Here is a 13699-nt window from a genome sequence, read left to right on the forward strand (position 1 = left end):
AAAGAACTCCAGACACCTGAAGTGATAAACAAACCTAAGTTAGTATAAAATATTTTAATACCATTTCATAACACAGAAATAAAGACACATGTTTTAAAAATGTTTTTTTTCTCCCCCCCCCCCTTCTTCATCTTCATCTTCCGCATTTCTTCAAAATCATTTCAAAGAACTCCAGACACACCTGAAATGATAAACAAAACAAAGTTAGTAAAAAATATTTTAATACCATTTCATAACACAGAAATAAAGACACAGGTTTTAAAAATGTTTTTTTCTTCCCCCCCCCCTCTTCATCTTCCGCATTTCTTCAAAATCATTTCAAAGAACTCCAGACACACCTGAAATGATAAACAAAACAAAGTTAGTAAAAAATATTTTAATACCATTTCATAACACAGAAATAAAGACACATGTTTTAAAAATGTTTTTTTTTCTCCCCCCCCCTTCTTCATCTTCATCTTCCGCATTTCTTCAAAATCATTTCAAAGAACTCCAGACACACCTGAAATGATAAACAAAACAAAGTTAGTAAAAAATATTTTAATACCATTTCATAACACAGAAATAAAGACACAGGTTTTAAAAATGTTTTTTTCTTTCCCCCCCCCCCTCTTCATCTTCATCTTCCGCATTTCTTCAAAATCATTTCAAAGAACTCCAGACACACCTGAAATGATAAACAAAACAAAGTTAGTAAAAAATATTTTAATACCATTTCATAACACAGAAATAAAGACACAGGTTTTAAAAATGTTTTTTTCTCCCCCCCCCTTCTTCATCTTCATCTTCCGCATTTCTTCAAAGTCATTTCAAAGAACTCCAGACACACCTGAAATGATAAACAAAACAAAGTTAGTAAAAAATATTTTAATACCATTTCATAACACAGAAATAAAGACACATGTTTTAAAAATGTTTTTTTTTCTCCCCCCCCCCTTCTTCATCTTCATCTTCCGCATTTCTTCAAAATCATTTCAAAGAACTCCAGACACACCTGAAATGATAAACAAAACAAAGTTAGTAAAAAATATTTTAATACCATTTCATAACACAGAAATAAAGACACAGGTTTTAAAAATGTTTTTTTCTCCCCCCCCCCTTCTTCATCTTCATCTTCCGCATTTCTTCAAAGTCATTTCAAAGAACTCCAGACACACCTGAAATGATAAACAAAACAAAGTTAGTAAAAAATATTTTAATACCATTTCATAACACAGAAATAAAGACACAGGTTTTAAAAATGTTTTTTTCTTCCCCCCCCCTTCTTCATCTTCATCTTCCGCATTTCTTCAAAGTCATTTCAAAGAACTCCAGACACACCTGAATGTTTTTTTCTTCCCCCCCCCTTCTTCATCTTCATCTTCCGCATTTCTTCAAAGTCATTTCAAAGAACTCCAGACACACCTGAATGTTTTTTTCTTCCCCCCCCCCTTCTTCATCTTCATCTTCCGCATTTCTTCAAAGTCATTTCAAAGAACTCCAGACACACCTGAAATGATAAACAAAACAAAGTTAGTATAAAATATTTTATTACCATTTCAACACGCAATCACAAATAAAGACACAGGTTTTAAAAATGTTTTTTTCTTCCCCCCCCCCCTCTTCATCTTCCGCATTTCTTCATAATCATTTCAAAGAACTCCTATTATTTTTTTAAAAACCAACATTTTCATAGAATTTCAATTAAGGGTGTCAAAAATTAATTCTAGTCCAGAAAGGCCAGATTGTACAATATGCCTATTTATTTCATATTTCAAGTTTACTGACAAGTTTAGTTTGTCAACATTAGCTCAAACATGCTAAAATAGAGCACTGCGCTCTAAAGATACTTTAAGCTTCGGTTAATAACATATATTAGACTAACAACTTACGCTTATAAGTACTGTACTGAATTCGGAAACTCTAGGGAGCCTGCCTAAAGAATGTCCCAGGCGTAATTTGAATAAAAAAACGTATTATCGTCTAACATGTCCATGTAATCCCGGTCATCTACATGGACTGGGGTTTCTCTGGACCGGTCAGCGACAAACGTCTCGCCTATAAAGAAAATTTAAAACAGTTTAAAATTAAATAAGTAAAAAAAATTAAAGAAAAAAGATAGCATGCCAGAACTTACCGTGCTTAGCGTGCAGAAAGTGAGTGAATAGCTCCTCGATGCGCTGCTACCTTTGACAGTGCTAAATGCCTACCCGCAACCGAAACATAACGAGGTTTCTTGACGTGTCTTATCTTTAAGAAATAAAAATCCGCGGAAACCGCGGTCGCGACCGAGCTCCTAGCTAAACTTGCCTAGATTTAACTAAATTCTAAAAACCTACAACCTCGTTTCAAACTCGAAAACACGAAACCGACCCTGGACCTTAAATAACACGAAACCGACCCTGGACCATAAATGACCAATAACCTCCTAACAAGTGGACTCAATATTTCAATAAAAAATTTTAAATTAAAATCAGTAAATCTCCCAATTTTTCGTCGAAATTTAAATCAATATTAATTAAAAGCATGACATTCATCGTTTAAACCCTTAATCTCCTAACAAGTGGTCTCCGCAGGGGCTCTAGCCCCTTAACATTGAAGACCCGCTACTACCTAACAAGTGGTCTCAGCAGGGGCTCTAGCCCCTTAACATTGAAGACCCGTAGTACTTAACAAGTGGTCTCCACAGGGGCGCTAGCCCCTTAACATTGAAGACCCACTATTTATTTCACAACATTTCAAAAATCAGTTTCAATTAAAATCAGTAAATCTCCCAATTTTTTGTAGAAATTTAAATCAATATTAATTAAAAGCTTAAAATTCATCGTTTAAACATAATGCACGCGTAAGAACGTTCAAAGCATAAAAAACACTGGAAAGGGATACTTAAAATGATGTCAAAGTACAGAGATAAAATCAAAGGCCGTCTATTTCTGCCCGGGACCCGGGCAGAAATAGCCTATAGTCGACTAAATCTGCCCGGGTCCCGGGCAGAAATAGTCGCCCATTTATAGTAGACTAAAACTGCCCGGGTTCAGGGCAGAAATAGCACTTTATCTAAGGACCACTATTTCTGCCCAAAGGCATAAATAAGGATTAATCTATATACAGCTATATATGCCCGGGTTTCAGAAATTTAGAAACCCGGGCAGAAATAGACGGCCCACAGTGGAGTGGCTATTTTTGCCCGGGTTAAAAATTCGGGCAGAAATAGCCCTGATTGGCCGTTGCTATTTCTGCCCGGGTGATCAGTGTTCTTTCCAGCCCGGGCAGAAATAGTCTCCCTTTTATGGATGGCTATTTCTGCCCGGGTGATCAAGTGTTCTTTCCAGCCCGGGCAGAAATAGTCTCCCTTTTATGGATGGCTATTTCTGCCCGGGTGAACAAGTGTTCTTTCCAACCCGGGCAGAAATAGTCTCCCTTTTATGGATGGCTATTTCTGCCCGGGTGATCAAGTGTTCTTTCCAGCCCGGGCAGAAATAGTCTCCCTTTTATGGATGGCTATTTCTGCCCGGGTTGGAAAGAACACTCGAGCACCCGGGCAGAAATAGATGGCTATTTCTGCCCGGGTGCTCGAGTGTTCTTTCCAACCCGGGCAGAAATAGTCGCCCATTTATGGATGGCTATTTCTGCCCGGGTGCTCAAGTATTATCATATTTTTTGCGATGACAACAACCCTTTCTATAAGCAAAATAAAGCAAACTCCATTTATTTTTTATAAATTTTTAGTCTTTATAATATAAGCTAGCTATATATTTTTTCTCTTGTATTTAAATTTCAATGGAAGGGAGCGAGATCAACTTTCAATAGAACCGAAAGTTCATAGATACCTTTTGATAATTGTTAGTGCAATTATGATATCCTTGTTATAGCGATATTATATTGTCCGTTTATTCCAAAATCAATTTATTTTAACAATAAATATTCTTCAAAATGTTTGCGTATCAGTTTGGCTTCGTTATGCTTTTCGCCTTTTTCCCCATACCGGATTTTTCAAAGTTTATGAGGTTTGTCCCCCCACCCCCAAGTTGACTTGAGCTTTGGGAAAAGTAATAAAATAATCATAAGCCAGGCCTTGAGATTTTCGTGGGCCACGGTTACGATATTGTATCAATAGCCTGCACTGTACCTTTCGTTGAATTTAATTGATTGTTCGTGCAAACATAAGAAATGCATCAATATTAGTGAAGTTTTCAGCAATTATAATACGCACCTAATTCCTACAAAACACATCATTTTGTTATTGGTTCAACCATCGCCCACTAAATTCTTAAAAATAGCGTATATTTGTTACATTTTAACGAGGGGAGGGCCAAAAGCCAAAAAAAACATCGTTATTTCAAATATGAAGCACTCTGTCGAGAAGTGATTGGCTCCTCGGTTTAGACCTCGAAAAGTCACCGTGGGAAACATTTTCCGTTTAAAAGCTGTAGAGAGGTTGAGCAAGATTTTATAAACCTCGACAACTACCAAAATAAAGCATAAATAGCAATCAAACCCAGAAGGTCCAAACTGTTTTCCAAGCATAGATCAACTAAAATTATCCATAAAACACGACTTAACGTTATAACCATTCTAAAAACTTTAGACTTATATATTCTAATTAAGGCGGAGTTGCCATTTCGAGTAAAGTTAACCTCTCTATAGAGATGAATCAGCTACAATAAAGTTTTTATCCGCTGCGCAATTTCAAGTTGGTTTCCCAGTTACAGCCCGAAAGAACACTCGAGCACCCGGGCAGAAATAGCCATCCATAAATGGGCGACTATTTCAGCCCGGGATGGAAAGAACACTCGAGCACCCGGGCAGAAATAGCCATCCATAAATGGGCGACTATTTCTGCCCGGGATGGAAAGAACACTCGAGCACCCGGGCAGAAATAGCCATCCATAAATGGGCGACTATTTCTGCCCGGGCTGGAAAGAACACTTGATCACCCGGGCAGAAATAGACGGCCCACTGTGGACCGTCTATTTCTGCCCGGGCTTGAATTAATTTTTGGCTACCCGGGCATAAATAGCCGACTAATGTTTCAGGGCTATTTCTGCCCGGATTTTTAACCCGGGAAAAAATAGCCACTCCACTGTGGGCCGTCTATTTCTGCCCGGGTTTCTAAATTTCTGAAACCCGGGCATATATAGCTGTATATAGGTTAATCCTTATTTATGCCTTTGGGCAGAAATAGTGGTCCTTAGTTAAAGTGCTATTTCTGCCCTGAACCCGGGCAGTTTTAGTCTGCTATAAATGGGCGGCTATTTCTGCCCGGGTCCCGGGCAGAAATAGACACTCCGAAAATCAAATCTTTACGATGGATCATATAAGTACCCCTTTAAAATTCATCAATAGAGAGCTTTCAGATGGGATAGTTGTACGTCACACCCTCCCAAGTCTTACCGCCGTTCTGGTAGCCATATTGGGTGGTCTCAGCTTCATTCCTGCTTTAAACCCACCAATATGGCAGCGTAAATTATGTCACGAGACTTAGCTCCTCCTCCAACTGAAAGCTCCCTATATTTAAAACCTCTCGTAATTAAGTTTAAAACCTCTCCTAATCAAGTTTAAAGTTTCTCCTAATTAAAATCGCATAAATAAAAAAACTACAACTCACTGCGATCACGTGGTTACCCAAATTATTGAAGCTGTCGATCTAATGACGTCATCCGTAAAGTAATGAGTTTCTAAGGAAGATCACCGCCGGAAGATTTGTCCACGTACAGATTGATTTCCACACACCGATAGTTTGTCCATTCACCATAAGATTTGTCCACGCACCGATAGTTTGTCCATTTCACCATAAGATTTGTCCACGCACCGATAGTTTGTCCATTTCACCATAAGATTTGTCCACGCACCGATAGTTTGTCCATTTCACCATAAGATTTGTCCACGCACCGATAGTTTGTCCATTTCACCATAAGATTTGTCCACGCACCGATAGTTTGTCCACGCACCGATAGTTTGTCAATTCACCGATAGTTTGTCAATTCACCGATAGTTTGTCAATTCACCGATAGTTTGTCAATTCACCGATAGTTTGTCAATTCACCGATAGTTTGTCCATTCACCATAAGATTTGTCCACGCACCGATAGTTTGTCCATTCACCATAAGATTTGTCCACGCACCGATAGTTTGTCCATTCACCATAAGATTTGTCCACGCACCGATAGTTTGTCCATTCACCATAAGATTTGTCCACGCACCGATAGTTTGTCCATTCACCATAAGATTTGTCCACGCACCGATAGTTTGTCCATTCACCATAAGATTTGTCCACGCACCGATAGTTTGTCCATTCACCATAAGATTTGTCCACGCACGAATTTGTCCAAGCACGGAGAGATTTGTCCGCGCACCGAGAGATTTGTCAACGCACCGTAGTAACGGGCTTTGGAATTAACCCCGTCGATCTAATGAGGTCATCGGTAAATTATCGGCCATCTTGTATCCGTCTCGGTCTTCGACTGGAACGGGGAGTGTCAAAAATTAATTCAAGTCCAGAAAGCCCAGATGGTACAATATGCCTATTTCATATTTCAATTTCATAGTTTCCCAACGTTACGCTCAAACTTGCGTAAGTGGACTGAGCTATACGCTCAATAATAATAATAATACGAGCTCAAATTCATAAACCTTGGACGCAACGCAATTTAGTACATACAAAGGCAGGGTGTTTGCGCACAACGCCCAAACCTTTGTATTGTACTAAATTACTTGCTTCCTACGTTTATGAATTACAGCCAACGTTCTCAATGTATGAATAGCAAAAATTCCATACTAGTGGAACTCAAAGTGGACGCAACGCAATTTAGTACATACAAAGGCAGGGCGTTTGCGCACAACGCCCAAACCTTTGTATTGTACTAAATTACTTTCTTCCGACGTTTATGAATTACAGCCAACGTTCTCAATGTATGAATAGCAAAAACTCCATACTAGAGGAGCTCAAAAACTTTGGACGCAACGCAGTTTAGTACATACAAAGGCAGGGCGTTTGCGCACAACGCCCAAACCTTTGTATGTACTGAATCGCGTTGCTTCCGACGTTTACGAATTATACCCATTCAAAACGGAGGGAAATATATCACAATTAATGAATAGCAAAAATCAAAAATTCCATTTCAATTCGATACTAGTGGAATTCAAAAATGTTGGACACATTGCATGAGCAAAGAGGAGGGAAATTTCTCTCCACTTTGGCATGAGAACGTTGCACCCAACGTTTTCGTGCATTTCGTGCAAAGAGGGAGAGAGAATCAGTATAGGCAGCCGTGATCCACGCGTGGTGAAAACGGGGGTAAATCTACGGTACACCTCGGCGCCTGAGCGCTGCTGTCTCGCGCACAGTTGATGTAGGGGATGACAGAGATAAGGCGAGGAGGTCAATCCCCCCCATGAGCCAAGGATGCGCGTCCTAAAACTAACCTAAAACTAAACGTACCGAAAATTGTTTTTACTAGCCCTCTATTTTCCCATTTTTCGGCGGATTTTATAAAGCGCCTTTCAAATCTCCCCCTCTTTGCTCGTGCAATGTGAAAAAATTGGTTTCAAATTTGAAAATAAACACATTACTAAACAAATTATTGCAAATAATTCTAAAAAATACGAAAATATTCGGAATTCACCTTTCACTAGTGTAGTTTTATTAAAGGGAGCCACCGGAGGGTATGCTAGCCAGTCTGCCTATTCGTTTCAAATTTCGACGCTGCAATTTTGTGGCGCTGAATCTGCACGTCCAACTTTGTTTCAGTTTTCTGTGGGAGAGGCCTGGTTCTAGGTGGCCATGGGGGGATACTTTTATTCACTCCCCTCGTAGCTAGAAGAGGGCTCGGAAATCCGCGGGAGGGAAATGCAAACCCTCCGATGGCTCCCTTTAAATGTTTATTTCGGCTCTCGCCATGGTTAAATCAATTTAATTAAAATTAATCTATTGAATTATTTTTCATCAAAAACTCGAGTTAAATATCTATCTTAGGCGTATTTCGGGATGATCACTTAATTTTAAGCGCGATTACGCGAAAGGGGGGAACCATAGAGATAGGAACATATATACCTCTAGAGTCACAACATGGAAGCGTCCCCATAGACTTTAACCTTATCATTAGTGAATATACAACGTTAAAAACAGTATACTTTATCAAATACACCCAGCGCCATCTGTGCAAAAACGGAAGAACTATTTTGATATATTTTCAACGGCGTAGTCTGCTACCGTGTCTTGTGCGTGTATTGTATTCTAGCAAATTCGAGGGAAGTGATAATGAATTAATTAAACAAATTGATGGTGATTTGACAAGTTAGTTAAACAAACATTTTTTTTTTGGAGTGAATGAACGAATCATGAATGCTGAATGTAAAATGTACGTATCAACTAATAAATAAATTCAAATCATAAATAGACTACTATTGTCCTTGGAATAAAATCAGTTTGGTCAGTCGCTTTCTAATATTCTCTTTTCATTTTCTCGATCATATTCTTTGCTATTTTCCTCAGCCAGATATCTGCGTAGATGTTTATTGCCTTTTTAACAATGTGACTTAAATGGTGGTTCCATCCCGTTAGAGTGGGAAATATGTTTTCATGCATTAAGCATCGTCTAACAAACACTTAAATATACTTTGGAAACATTTATTTAGATAGTTAAGAACAAATAAAATAATATAAGGTCCGTCAACTGAAAAAAGTTTGAAAAAGTTACAGATTTACCGCGAAAAGTTCATTTTTCCCGCCAAAAAGTCGTTTTTAGCGCGAAAACCTTTTTTAGCAACGCCATCTATTTGTAGCTCGAATAATATTTTAGTTAAGAATATCGCCGATAGTGGCGCTGGTGTCGAATGATAAAGTTTACATGGTTTTAAAAAGTGCGGCCTGTCTCGGGATATACGTTGTGACTCTAGAGGTATATATGTTCCTATCTCTATGGGGGGAACACGACCCGTTTACGCGAGGGGTGGGACGCGAAGGGGAAAGGAAGTAAAATAAAGTGACCAGCCCTTATATACGCGATTGCGATTTGCGAAAATGTCATATTTTAATTAATAATATTAAATTTGGGCGCAATTTTATTTAATGATGTTCTATAAATACTAAAATCCAGCTTTGGAAAAAAAATATTTGTTGATACGAAATAAACTCGCATTTCTATTACATTTAATTAATACGAACAATTAATTAACTAAATTAAAATTTAAATACGCTAATCTAACCTAAATAATTCCTTTGAGAAAAAGTAGAAGGAGATTACTTGGCTTGAGGTGGTAAATTACCATTTAAGAATTACAGCCAGTTCCCCAGTTACAAGTACTCTGTTCTATTAGGTCGAAAATATGTCAAAAATAAGACCTCTTAAATTTAAACTAGCTAAACTAATCTTTTGAAAAAACAGACATGGATTTCCCCTCTGGGGAGCGTGCGTAAAAATCGTCCCAAGCGTAATTTGGATTAAAAACGTATTACCGTTTAAAATGTCCACGTAATCCCGGTCATCTACATGGACTGGTGTCCAACTGGACGGGTGGGTCAGCAACTAACGTCTCGCCTATAAAAAATTTAAAATTTAAATTAGTAAAATTGATAAGCAAAAGTAGAAGTTCAAAAAAAAAAATATGACCCAAGAGCTGGGGCTCATAATAGGAAGCACATCGTACCGTGCTTAGTGAATAGCCCCTCGATGCGCTACATTTAACAATGCTAACACCCCCACGTAACCCTTAAATAGTCCTCACAAAATGTGAGTGAATAGTACCAAACGCGGATTATACTTCACACATGAAGTACGCAAGTTCAACTTTTCCACAGCTTTGGCCATGCATTTTGTGACATTCCCAAAGTAAAAACTAATCAGACGTACAACAAAGCCTTTAACCAATCATAAGCCCCTAACCGTAGATAACCTCTTTAATTCCAGACCTATCGGCGACGGCTACATTGTACTATTTTCTCGCATCGGACCTCGACTCGACCTCGCCGTCGGCCTAACCGGGAAGCTCGGAACTTCGGAAGGGAAATTTGCCGTATCGTTTGGTAGTTGTTATAAAATATTCAACGTTTTAAAGCTCAAAAGTTTCGAAAATTTTCCAGTCATTTAATAAATCTTCAACTAAATATTACAAGAAATTTTTAATTTCAACTGTAAAATAGCTCCGAGAATAATAGAGCTATCTCAGTTGTGACGTCAGTGCCTAGGTAAAACGTCACGGGCTTAGCTTTGGCAGTGGGCGGCCATGTTTGGTACCGCTTTGGTTCTATGGGTAAATAGCATGGGTGACGTCACACTAAGACTTCTGAGATCGCTCTATAGTAGACTCGAAAACTACACTACGCCATGGCTAGGTATCAGCGGTATCCCGATTCCCGAGCGGCTGGGCTCGCCGTAGCCGCGAGAATAGAAAAAAATCCTCGTAAGAAACAGAAACACCGCGTCTAAAATAATCCAAGCAAAAGCTACCCAGATTGATAAGATCTTCGTGCCTTAATATGGCCCGTTTTCAATCAAGCTTTTCTAATTGCTTTTTTTACTAGCTTCGCTTCAACAGTAAATCGCGATTTGCCTGACAAAAACGCGATTCAATTGGTGAAGCAAAATCGAAACTCTTCACCCGTTTTCAAATTCACTTCTCTCGCCTCTCCACGCTCGTCAGGACCCGTGTTTATATCAGTTGTCTTCTGTTCAATATTTAGGCTAGTTAAAAAATACTCATAAATATCCTTAAAATAGTTAAAATCACCATTAAAATGCCTCTAAATATCCTTAAAATAGTTAAAAACACCATTAATATGCTTCTAAATATCCTTAACACTCGATATTGTTTTTGAAAATTAGGCCTATTCTCACTTTAAAACACGCGGCGCAAAAAAATTGCTCGAGAGAAATAACGTACCCACGTGACTACTAGGCCAAGCGCTTTTTCGGATAAAAGCGAAAGCAAATATCTACCCGAGGTAGATACCAGCTTTTCGATTATTTCACGCGAATCTGATTCAGAAGCGCCCAAAAAAGCGCGTTTGAAAACGGGTTCCGATTTCGCTTTTGCGTTTTGCTTCAGTTTTTGAAGCAAAAGCTTCATGAAAAGCTTGATTGAAAACGGGCCTTTACTCCCAAATAATCTTTGCTATTGTGAATAGCTTTATCTAATGAATATTTTAGACACCCTACTTAGTCTTTATAGTAGTTCCCGAATTTATGTGCCTGGTAAATTGGTTCTGAAGGCGGAAGGAGCCGCGTTACCGAATTATTTACCTCCGCGTAATGGGGTCTTTCCTAGGAGCTTAGAAAATATCGTGGAGCTCGGCCTGGCACATGTTACGCACCCCATGTGTAAAGCTGATAGTACTCAATATGCGCTAAATTACCTTAACCTGCTAAAATGATTACCGATACCCCTTCATAGTTAGTAGCCCCTCCATGCGTTACCAATCACAAGCCTTTAATAAAAATTTTTAATTTAAAATAAATCCAACCTTCCTTCAACTGGACTTCACCCATGATTACCATACCCGTAACCCTTAGTGAGTAGCCCCTCGATACGTTACAGTACTAGATTACCCTTTACTCTTAATGGCGAGTAGCCCCTCGATGCGTTACAGTGCTAGATTACCCTTTACTCTTAATGGCGAGTAGCCCCTCGATGCGTTACAGTGCTAGATTACCCTTTACTCTTAATGGCGAGTAGCCCCTCGATGCGTTACAGTGCTAGATTACCCTTTACTCTTAATGGCGAGTAGCCCCTCGATGCGTTACAGTGCTAGATTACCCTTTACTCTTAATGGCGAGTAGCCCCTCGATGCGTTACAGTGCTAGATTACCCTTTACTCTTAATGGCGAGTAGCCCCTCGATGCGTTACAGTGCTAGATTACCCTTAACTCTTAATGGCGAGTAGCCCCTCGATGCGTTACAGTGCTAGATTACCCTTAACTCTTCATGGCGAGTAGCCCCTCGATGCGTTACAGTGCTAGATTACCCTTAACTCTTAATGGCGAGTAGCCCCTCGATGCGTTACAGTGCTAGATTACCCTTTACTCTTAATGGCGAGTAGCCCCTCGATGCGTTACAGTGCTAGATTACCCTTTACTCTTAATGGCGAGTAGCCCCTCGATGCGTTACAGTGCTAGATTACCCTTTACTCTTAATGGCGAGTAGCCCCTCGATGCGTTACAGTGCTAGATTACCCTTTACTCTTAATGGCGAGTAGCCCCTCGATGCGTTACAGTGCTAGATTACCCTTTACTCTTAATGGCGAGTAGCCCCTCGATGCGTTACAGTGCTAGATTACCCTTAACTCTTAATGGCGAGTAGCCCCTCGATGCGTTACAGTGCTAGATTACCCTTAACTCTTCATGGCGAGTAGCCCCTCGATGCGTTACAGTGCTAGATTACCCTTAACTCTTAATGGCGAGTAGCCCCTCGATGCGTTACAGTGCTAGATTACCCTTTACTCTTAATGGCGAGTAGCCCCTCGATGCGTTACAGTGCTAGATTACCCTTTACTCTTAATGGCGAGTAGCCCCTCGATGCGTTACAGTGCTAGATTACCCTTTACTCTTAATGGCGAGTAGCCCCTCGATGCGTTACAGTGCTAGATTACCCTTTACTCTTAATGGCGAGTAGCCCCTCGATGCGTTACAGTGCTAGATTACCCTTAACTCTTAATGGCGAGTAGCCCTCGATGCGTTACAGTGCTAGATTACCCTTTACTCTTAATGGCGAGTAGCCCCTCGATGCGTTACAGTGCTAGATTACCCTTTACTCTTAATGGCGAGTAGCCCCTCGATGCGTTACAGTGCTAGATTACCCTTTACTCTTAATGGCGAGTAGCCCCTCGATGCGTTACAGTGCTAGATTACCCTTTACTCTTAATGGCGAGTAGCCCCTCGATGCGTTACAGTGCTAGATTACCCTTAACTCTTAATGGCGAGTAGCCCCTCGATGCGTTACAGTGCTAGATTACCCTTAACTCTTCATGGCGAGTAGCCCCTCGATGCGTTACAGTGCTAGATTACCCTTAACTCTTAATGGCGAGTAGCCCCTCGATGCGTTACAGTGCTAGATTACCCTTAACTCTTCATGGCGAGTAGCCCCTCGATGCGTTACAGTGCTAGATTACCCTTAACTCTTAATGGCGAGTAGCCCCTCGATGCGTTACAGTGCTAGATTACCCTTAACTCTTAATGGCGAGTAGCCCCTCGATGCGTTACAGTGCTAGATTACCCTTAACTCTTCATGGCGAGTAGCCCCTCGATGCGTTACAGTGCTAGATTACCCTTAACTCTTAATGGCGAGTAGCCCCTCGATGCGTTACAGTGCTAGATTACCCTTAACTCTTAATGGCGAGTAGCCCCTCGATGCGTTACAGTGCTAGATTACCCTTAACTCTTCATGGCGAGTAGCCCCTCGATGCGTTACAGTGCTAGATTACCCTTAACTCTTAATGGCGAGTAGCCCCTCGATGCGTTACAGTGCTAGATTACCCTTAACTCTTAATGGCGAGTAGCCCCTCGATGCGTTACAGTGCTAGATTACCCTTAACTCTTCATGGCGAGTAGCCCCTCGATGCGTTACAGTGCTAGATTACCCTTAACCATTACTAATGAGTAGGCCCCTCATGTCAATGAATTGAAATCACCAAAGTTTTAGGTTGACCCTTATTTACCACATTCCAATGCACCCAACCTTTCTTCAACTGGACTCCTCCGCCCCACCCCTACCACATTCCAACTACA

At 40.2% G+C, this 13699-nt stretch overlaps 1 long non-coding RNA gene across 5 annotated transcripts; it reads right to left on the reverse strand.

The window, feature by feature from the left end:
- Positions 1 to 602: 602 nt before the first annotated feature.
- Positions 603 to 7622, reverse strand: LOC149651310 (uncharacterized). 5 transcript variants are annotated; one of them, XR_016371167.1, is made up of 3 exons: positions 6051 to 7622; positions 5588 to 5916; positions 603 to 667 (listed from the first exon to the last, which is right to left on the reverse strand). It is a non-coding gene; the product is annotated as an uncharacterized LOC149651310 (long non-coding RNA). The 5 variants fall into 5 exon arrangements; XR_016371166.1 differs by lacking the exon at positions 603 to 667 and adding an exon at positions 766 to 994; XR_016371169.1 differs by lacking the exon at positions 603 to 667 and adding an exon at positions 1452 to 1489.
- Positions 7623 to 13699: the final 6077 nt, after the last annotated feature.

Source organism: Phalangium opilio, unplaced genomic scaffold (genome assembly GCF_054372755.1).
Source record: "Phalangium opilio isolate 3A_F unplaced genomic scaffold, DU_Popi_V2 ptg000082l_1, whole genome shotgun sequence".
NCBI lineage: Eukaryota > Metazoa > Arthropoda > Arachnida > Opiliones > Phalangiidae > Phalangium > Phalangium opilio.